This window comes from Castanea sativa, chromosome 11 (assembly GCF_040712315.1).
Source record: "Castanea sativa cultivar Marrone di Chiusa Pesio chromosome 11, ASM4071231v1".
In the NCBI taxonomy this organism is placed as follows: domain Eukaryota; kingdom Viridiplantae; phylum Streptophyta; class Magnoliopsida; order Fagales; family Fagaceae; genus Castanea; species Castanea sativa.
In genome coordinates, this window is record NC_134023.1 from 35005608 (window position 1) to 35014881 (window position 9274).

The 9274-nt window shown below is 32.5% G+C and overlaps 1 pseudogene; it reads left to right on the top strand.

Moving 5' to 3' along the window:
* Positions 1 to 776: 776 nt before the first annotated feature.
* Positions 777 to 8958, top strand: LOC142616400 (sugar transporter ERD6-like 5; annotated as a pseudogene).
* The last annotated feature ends 316 nt before the right edge of the window (positions 8959 to 9274 follow it).

Consider the following 9274-nt stretch of genomic DNA (forward strand, 5'->3'; position numbering starts at 1 on the left):
ATTTGTAATTGAGATTATGAGGGGGTAAACTATGAGTTTAAAGGTGGTCTCAAATGAAATGGGTTTGTGTTGATGTACTAATTTAATATTTGTATTTTTGTGTTTGGTTGCCAAGAAAGTACACGAAGATGCAAAGAAAATCTGAGATTTCTATTTTTATTTTTCATCTTTAAAACTGTGAAATTAAAATTAAAATTATTTTTATTAAAATTGGGGGAAAATGCCAACGTGGAATTTTGAAATATTTATTAAACATTATTAATTTATTTGTCATGTCAGTATTAAATGTGCTAACTGTGCACACCGTTAGGCACGTATGTATTTTCCGTTACTAAATTAACGGTAGGGACTAAATTGACCGCAAGTTGAAAATAGAAGGGATCAAATTGACTGCTACCAAAATGTAAGGACCAAATTGACCGTGACCCCAAAATGTAGAAACCAAAATAGTGTTTTCGCTTATATTATTAAGTTGCTTAAATTATGGACCCAAGTTTAATTTTATTGATATACAAAAATTCAAGTTGTTCCCAAAATTTTTTAAAAGATAGATAAATATAAAATTTTAAATTATTATGAATAATTTTATTATTATTATTATTATTATTTTTTAGATCAGGGTGGTCCTGGGACCACCCTGGCCATAAGGCGGTGCCAGACCTGTGTATGTTCACTCTTTAAAGTCACCTAACCCCCCAAAGCATGAGGCACCTATTTTTTCTTGCTATATATAAACAATTCTACTATCTACATCAATCCTTCCTTCCAAAGATAATATGGAAACAGAAAGCCTGGAAGACGGACTTTTAGCAGCAGAGTCTAGTGTAAAACCGAGGGACGTGATACCGAGTGATTCCAAAGCAACACCTACTGTTGTACTCAGCTCCATGGTCGCCTTATGTGCTTCACTTGCAATCGGGTGTTCTGTAAGTACCACTAATTTCCATGGCTTTACTATATAAAAAAAAATCATTTAAATTTTATGTGCATAGCATTAGCGTATGACCATTTTCTGTCTGTCATAATAAATGGAATTTAAGATAGAGGGGTCAATTTGGATAATTCTTAAACCTCAATGGTTAGTAAGATAAAATTGAAGTACAAAAGGTTACTTTTCAACGACCCAAACTCTAAAGGTCCTTTTTGCACATTATGGCCTTAATTAAGTGTGCCTCTCGTTATGGTTTAATATTCGGTATATTATGATTCACTATTGTTTAACGTGGATTCATTAATTTCACACTTCAAATTAAATATTATAAATATAATAGTGTATCAATTGTCACATCACCTCCTCCATATCTCTTTCGGTCTTGACTTCTTTGAGTTTAAGATCGGTTCAAGGCTACCTCTACTTAATTGGCCAATGACATTTGAAAGATAGGTAATAGGTAAAGTGGTTGAAGCTAGCTAAAGCATTTGCACACTAATTTCAGTAATTTGCCTCGTGAAAAAACAATGCTTCATCTTCACTTGTGGGATTTGATTGAGAAAACTCTCGCAATTCATGATAAGAGCTATATAGTAAATTGCTAATATAAGTTTTAGTAACCAAATAAAAAATTACTTTCACATCAATATCAATTTCAACTGTCAATAAATTGAAACTAATTCACATTAATAAGACATCCTTTAGAGCCCAAACCACTATATTGACACTAGAAATTACCTCTATAAATCTAGTAAATTCCTTCAATTATAAGCCTCTGTGATCACAGATCACTCCTCCTCTCACTAATCCAAGATTGCCCTAAGAGAAGCCATCCGTGCTGAATTTGTGCTAGCCTCCATTTGGTTATTACATTTTACTCTATAGATACATGCTTCCTCATGGTTTTGTTTTCTATTTCATTTGCTTGTTCTTTAATGCACTTACCACCAATTAACAATGTTAGAGACTATAAATTCCTTTATAACAAAATAAATTGAAAGAGGAATAAGCCAAGCTTTGCCTGAACAAGTGTATTATAATTGCTTTGCAGGCAGGATTTTCATCCCCAGCTGAATCTGGAATTATGGAAGACTTGGGTCTCTCTGTTGCAGCTGTAAGTACCTAAAAGTTATTTGTTAATAAATAAATGAGTACTAAAACTTGTTCATCCCCTTATCACCTACGTCAAGGCCTAAGTGCTTTTTCAACAAAATGTATATTCAATTTTGAAAGCTCACTTAGTGCGTAAAATACTAGTGAATGTTTAAACCCTAAATTTCAAAAATACCAACACAAACTTATATTCAAACAATTGATGTGCTGAATGATAAATATAAGCAATACCCAAATTGGCAAAACACTCTAAACCATAATAAATCATAAACACAACAACAATTAAAAGGAATAGAGTAGAGAAGAGAGAAACAAACACAAAGATAACACCGAGATGTGTTATCAAAGAGGAAACCGAAGAACTCAGCGAAAAACTTCTCCACCACCCTCCAAGCGGTAAAGTGATCAACTAGAAAATTAATTGGGATACATGAATAGCAATAGACTCTCCAAGTCTAATCTATCCGATGCACTTAAGTCCTCCAAGCTTCTTGCTCCAACAAGGTTAGGCCGAACCGTGTCTTTTCTAGCTTTCCAAATTTGCAATAAGCTCCATATTGCATCCGCCATCCTTAGCATCTTCCAATACTTCTCAAGCTCCAAAAACACTCTCAACACTTTGAATGAGTGTGGGTAGTGTTTGGGTACAAATCTCCTCTCAATAGGTATAACAATGGGAGAGGGAAGGAGAATATACTACAAAGATTTCTCTCTAAGAATTAGTAGCTCTCTCTCTAATAAGGTGGGTGTGTTGTAAAAACATTTCTTAGGGTTTTTTTTTTCTCAATAGGCTCCTCATCATTTCTATGGGTAATGAGGGTATATATAGTACGAGTGATGTGAATACAAAAAGTCACAATTTTTAGTAAAACAGAGGAATTTCACGGGTCACTCGCGACTAGTGCAAGTCATGAATCCAAGTCGTGAGTTACCCTCCTAGATAAGCTATACTGAGTTGGACACCTAGCCTGATTGTTTACCTTCCTGCATGTGCTTTTCATGTGACTTTTAGCTATCTTGATCAAATCTTCACCACTTACTACTAAACTCATTACAAATAAATCCTACAAAAATACAAGAAAATAAATTTATGTAATTACAATACTTTTTGTCATGGAATAAGCCAACACTAATGTTATGAGAAAAATTATAACTTAACAAATAAATCTATAATGAGTAATTGTCCCACTTTACTTAAGAGAGTGTTGTGTGTAGTATGATTTGTCCCACACTCCCTTAAAAGTTACCATAACTTTTGAGTACAGTTGTGATGTACCTTTGTGTTAAAACTCTTTTCTTTCTCTTAAGTGTGTGTATATTTGTTTTTCAAAAAAAAAAAAAAAAATTATCTATAATATACTAATATAATTACTTTAAGTTAGAGTCAAAAAGATATTTATGTGCAGGTACGGATATAATGTGAAGAGTACACAACTACACATACATATATGAAAGAAAAAAAAAAAAGAATAAATATACAATATTTGCAATACATGTTCATTACGATATGGTTATATATGTTGTAGGTTTAAAATATTTTTTTTTTCCATCAAAAATTGTTTTAGCATTTATAAGTGAATTTTGGTAGATAAAAACCAAAGATATGTAGTAGACTATAAGGTAAACGTGGAAGTATGTGGAAAATTATTCATGGATTTTGAAGTTAAAATAATAAACAATTTAAGAACACAAAGATTTTACACTTTTTTTTTTCATAATAGGTTGAGGTAACATGTTGTGATAGGTGTTTATAAAAGTGATATTAATGATATGGTCAAGAAAAAAAATATAAAAGTAAATAGAAACCTCCTGCTCGCAGTTGCTCTGCCTTTTCAAACATCAAATTCTAAAACATGGACAGGGCCAATTGTTATATAAATCCATTTAGAATATTTGGGTCTTGATCCAATTAACATTTTTTGGGTCAAGATCCAATTATAAGATTCAAACCCAACTTATTTATTGGAACTTTTTCTATACCCCTCTTACGTATAGCCCAACAAGAGCTGAGAAAAGGTCCAATAAAGAAACGGACCCAACCCAACCAAACTACCAAAGCAACAGTCCCATATAATAAAGTTCTGAGTTCTGACACTATGAATTATGATAAGTTGTTAATTATCTAAAGAGTTTATACTTACAAAGATTATAGATTTAATAATTTATATTCCTTTCTAAAAAAAAATCATTCATTGAAAAAAAAAAAATCATATTCTTATACTATAATACAGAAAAGTAAAATAGTAAAGAACACTGCAACGTACTATAGCAATGGTATTTCCCTTGACGATGTATTTCTTGAGAGTGCTGTAATTCTTGTTCTTTGAGAAAACAAAATTCTCAATTAGAAAAGTAATAAAGAATATGATTTAAATAAAAGTATTATTGACTAATTAAATATTGGAGCCTAAAACAAAAACACAATTGATGGCCAAAAACAACTAACACTAAATTTCCAAGAGTCTTATAGTTCAACTGGTACTCTTGGTGCCAACTATCAATGTATTGAGGGAAAAAAAAGTAACATTAAATCAAAATAAAATGATTATAATGTTCTCCTCATCTTGTCTCAACATGACGTTCTTCAAATTAACCATTTATCAGTTCTTGTTCCATGTCCATCAAGTTAAGACCTCCAATGGATCAGTTCTTCTCCCTAGTTGCCTAGGGAGAGTGCAAGCTCATAGAAACCGAGAGTACGACAAAACTCCTACCAGAAAAGAGAAATTACAAGCAATTTTATTATTATTGCCATGTACATGCATGTGTTCTTGAACTATTTGTGATAATGTTTATCAAATTTTACACGTTTGTTTAGTTGTACAGTTAATTTCAATCTAGTGAAAAGTGGCATTTATATTTTTAATGTAGAACTTGTTATCTTGATTTTGCCATTAGAAGTATTCTTAAAAATATTTATAGCACTTCCATACATACATGCATGTGTAATTGAACTTAATTTTTGAATCATGTTTCTCAAGTTTTACATGCTTGGTATATTGAACAATTATCTTTAATGTAGTGAAAAGTGGCATTTGTATTTTTAATTTAGAACTTTGTTATCTTGATTTTTCCAATCAGCTCTCCTATTTGTTTAACATTTTTCAATGTTTTATTTATTTTCTTGCCTTTTTTACCAACCTCACTGTGCTGTATTCAGTTTTCGGTTCAATATTGACAGCAGAAGGAATGGTAGGTGCACTTGTTAATGGAAAATTAGCAGATGTTATTGGTAGAAGAGGTGTAAGATTCTTTGGTCACCCTTTTTAATATCTTTTATTAAGTAGGTATACTACTTTTCATAACCAAAAAGCTTTATCACTTTATCAAATACTCATGAATGTTCTCTTGATATTGTAATGCAGACATTGTGGTTCTCTGCGATATTTAGTATTGCAGGGTGGCTTGCTATAGCATTTGCAAAGGTTTATCTTCTCCTTCTTTCCTTTTCTTCAATATTGATATATGTCTTCAATTTATGAAAACAACTTTACCTCTAATGTCTATTTGGTTGAGTTACATGGCCATTGTCTAATTTGTACTCAATATGATTAAATATGAAATTGGAATCATTGTAGTAACAGTAACATTGATAATAACCTTACATTGAAGTTTCTGCCAACATTTAAATCAAAATGGTTGTATACCCTGGATATTTACAAAGGGCCATATCATGGAAAATCTTTTAAAATCACTATGGAGCAAGTCAGTTGGATCTTTTCTTTTCACACCTCAATAGTAAATCCACCTCTTAAAATAAAAATGAAAAAAAAAGGGTTAAAGCTGTCTATATCAATCACCTCTCCTAGACTCCACAAAAGTGGGAGCTTTGTGCATTGAGTAAGATCTTTATAGTAAACCAGTTGAATGCTTCTTATAGAATGCTTGGTGGCTAGACCTTGGAAGACTGTCACTGGGATTTCGCAATGGGCTTATTGGCTACGTGGTAATTGTTATAAGATCTTCCTTCACAACTAATTTAGCTATATGTGGAACCCATAATAGTGATAGTAACGTTACTCAGATTCTTGTTTCCAAGACAGGTTCCCATATACATTGCAGAAATTACCCCTAAGAACTTTCGAGGAGGATTTACGTCTGCTAATCAGGTGGAGTAACTCTTATACTTATGGTGTTTGGATTGAATGGCTAACTCATTACTTATGGAGGTATATATCATTACAGCTGACGATATGTCACTACTTGGCGCATTTTAGCCTTAATTGGTAACTTGTTTTAAGCTTTTCATTATCTTAGTTATTTATATACATAAATTTTCTGTGTCAAATTTTTTTACCTGAAATTTCCAGGTGCAATTCCATGTGTACTCGAACTTCTTGGCTTATTCTTTATTCCAGAATCTCCTAGATGGCTGGTGGGTCCAATTTGAAGATTCTGTTTAAGATGTAATGTTTGTGATGCACCATTGTATAATAAGGGAAAGATTAATTGTTCTATTTTTACATATGCGGCCTTTAAAATGGATGCTTCGAACAAGAACATCTTAAAACTTTCGTATCTTATTGTAAGTTAGTAACTCTTTTAGATAGTCTTAGCATACACAGTAAAGGAAAAGTGAGCATCTAATTGCCTGCAGGCTAAAATCGGTAAAGAGAAAGAGTTTGAAAGTTCCCTACAACGCCTTAGAGGCAGGAATGCTGATATATCTAAAGAAGCAGCTGACATCAGAGTAAATTCCAACTTCATATTCTTCAGAAAGAACAGTTATTTCACAACCACAGCCAGAATATAAATCTTTAGTTTCTTATGTTTTCTAATATTCTTAGCTACAATATAAGATATGATTTATGATCCTTCCATTTTGCAGGATTATACAGAAGCCTTCAAACAACATTCAAATTCTAGATTTCTGGACTTGTTCCAGCGCAGATACGTTCATTCACTTATTGTGAGCCTAACCAGAAATGAAAAAAATATAGCTTTTCTAATTGTAGCACCTTTTCCTTTAAAAACTCGTTTAATCTCTCTACTATACCAATTAAAATGGTTTAGGTTGGAGTTGGGCTGATGTTACTCTTTACAGTTTGGAGGGATTTATGCCATTGCTGCTTATTTGAGTTCTATATTCAATGAAGCTGGTAATTAAATTAAGGGATTTCAGAATTACTTCCATAATTAATAATAACATAAAAAAACTGCAGAAAGGGTGATATGGATCACTGGCTTATGACAGGTTTTTCAACTAGTATTGGGACTATATCAATGGCTATCATCCAGGTACTTGACACTTAATAACTGCAGAATGAATCAAGTCTCTTGGTTGACGCATTTTTAAAGAAGTTTATATGTTTGTTTGTAGATCCCAGCTACTGTTGCAAGTGTACTCTTAACAGATAAATTAGGAAGACGACCACTTTTGTTGGTAAGGATGGCAAAGGATATATTTTAAAGTAAAATTTACTTCATCAATTAATTGTAAATGAAGTCACAATTTCTTGTAGATATCTGCTGCTGGAATGTGCTTGAGTTGCTTCCTTATAGGCTTCTCATTCTGGTTTCAGGTTTCTCCCAAATCCAATATTAGATATCCTCATTTTTCTTTTTTTGTTATTAGTAAAAAGATCATCCTTCAAAATGGTAAGTTTGTTATGAGCAGGACCTCCACCAGTGGAAGGAGCTCACTCCCATTTTGGTTTATATTGGCTTAATGGTAACACAATTTCTGTGTCTCAGCTTTTGTATATTATCCTTATATGCTTAAAATGACATTTAAAATATGGCAATCTAAAGAGGTTTAAGTTACCTATGTTCTTATTTTCAACACTTATGGCCTAAAGATCTTACATCCAGCAGTCTTCTAAGACTCAAAACCCTTTTATTGACTTTGCCTGTGGCCAAAATCTCTGGCATAGTAAATATTCAATTTCTCATGCTTTTTGAATTTGTGTATAGCTGTATTCATTGGCATGTCAAAGTATGCGAAATCTTCTACTTTGTTTCCATGGTACCATAACTTGATTCTCGAAAGGAGAAAGGACCTTAACATCTGCTAATCATTAAATATTTACTCTAATTATGTGCCAAGATGTTTGGAATTAGTCGATCAAAGTGACTAATATGTTTACTACTTGATACCACACCACAATCAATCAGGGATATTCTGTAGCTTACTCAATAGGCATGGCAGGAATACCATGGGTCATTGTCTCAGAGGTTTGTAACTTTTCTGGTTAGTAACAATGAGTCTTTTAATGAAAATTTTAAATCAGTTTGCATGACAAGAAGTTTACATTTTAACTTAGATTGAAGCATCAGATTTGTGTTACAGGTATTTCCCATTCATGTTAAGGGTTCAGCTGGAAGCCTAGTGACTTTAGTGTACTGGTCATGTTCTTGGATTGTAACATACAGTTTCAATTTTATGATGGAATGGAGCTCAGCAGGTAACTTTCCCAAGCCTTGTTTGCGCCCTGTTCTCTTCTTCTTGCTTATAGTTATACTTAAAAGAATGTTTGGCCTATACAATTTCAGGAACATTTTTCATATACATGGGCATTTGCGGTTTAGCTGTTTTATTTGTTGCAAAGTTAGTACCAGAAACAAAGGGGCGAGAGCTAGAAGAAATACAAGCATCAATTACTCATTCTCTCCAATAAGATGACTTTCCATTCTGTATATCAAGGAAACAAGTACATTTATCATAAAATGTTAGAAGGTGTCTTTTATTTTCTGTATATATACTTGGAGTTGGAGGTGTGTTGAGCCTATATGGACTTTGTTATACTGGAGGTTTGTCTCCTGGGTAATGTGGTACAATGAGATAGAATGCAATAGAAGCAAAGAAACCAAGTGCCCCTAAAGAGGAACAGTTCCCTTTTGGCATTATAATTACCAATTGTTCTAAAAGTTTTAAGCTATTAGAAAATGATAAATTTTATCATTTAATTAATAATCTAGCAGTCATATTTCCGAACTATGTGATATTCTTCTATTCCTCTATGTGTGTGTTTGTTATTTATTCATCTTTAATATTCTGTTGTTCCAATGTGTTATTACAGTAACTAACTCAAACAAAAAACAATCTTTAAGTAACATTTCTTGTTTCCTTTATACATGCAAGGATCATATATATATATATATATATATTTTTTTTTGATGTATAGTGTGATCCGAAGTGGACTGAATGGATCAAAGTGGACCAAAATAGACATAATGGACTAAGCTGAACCTGATAGACCGAATTGGACCCAGTGGACCAAAATGGACCAG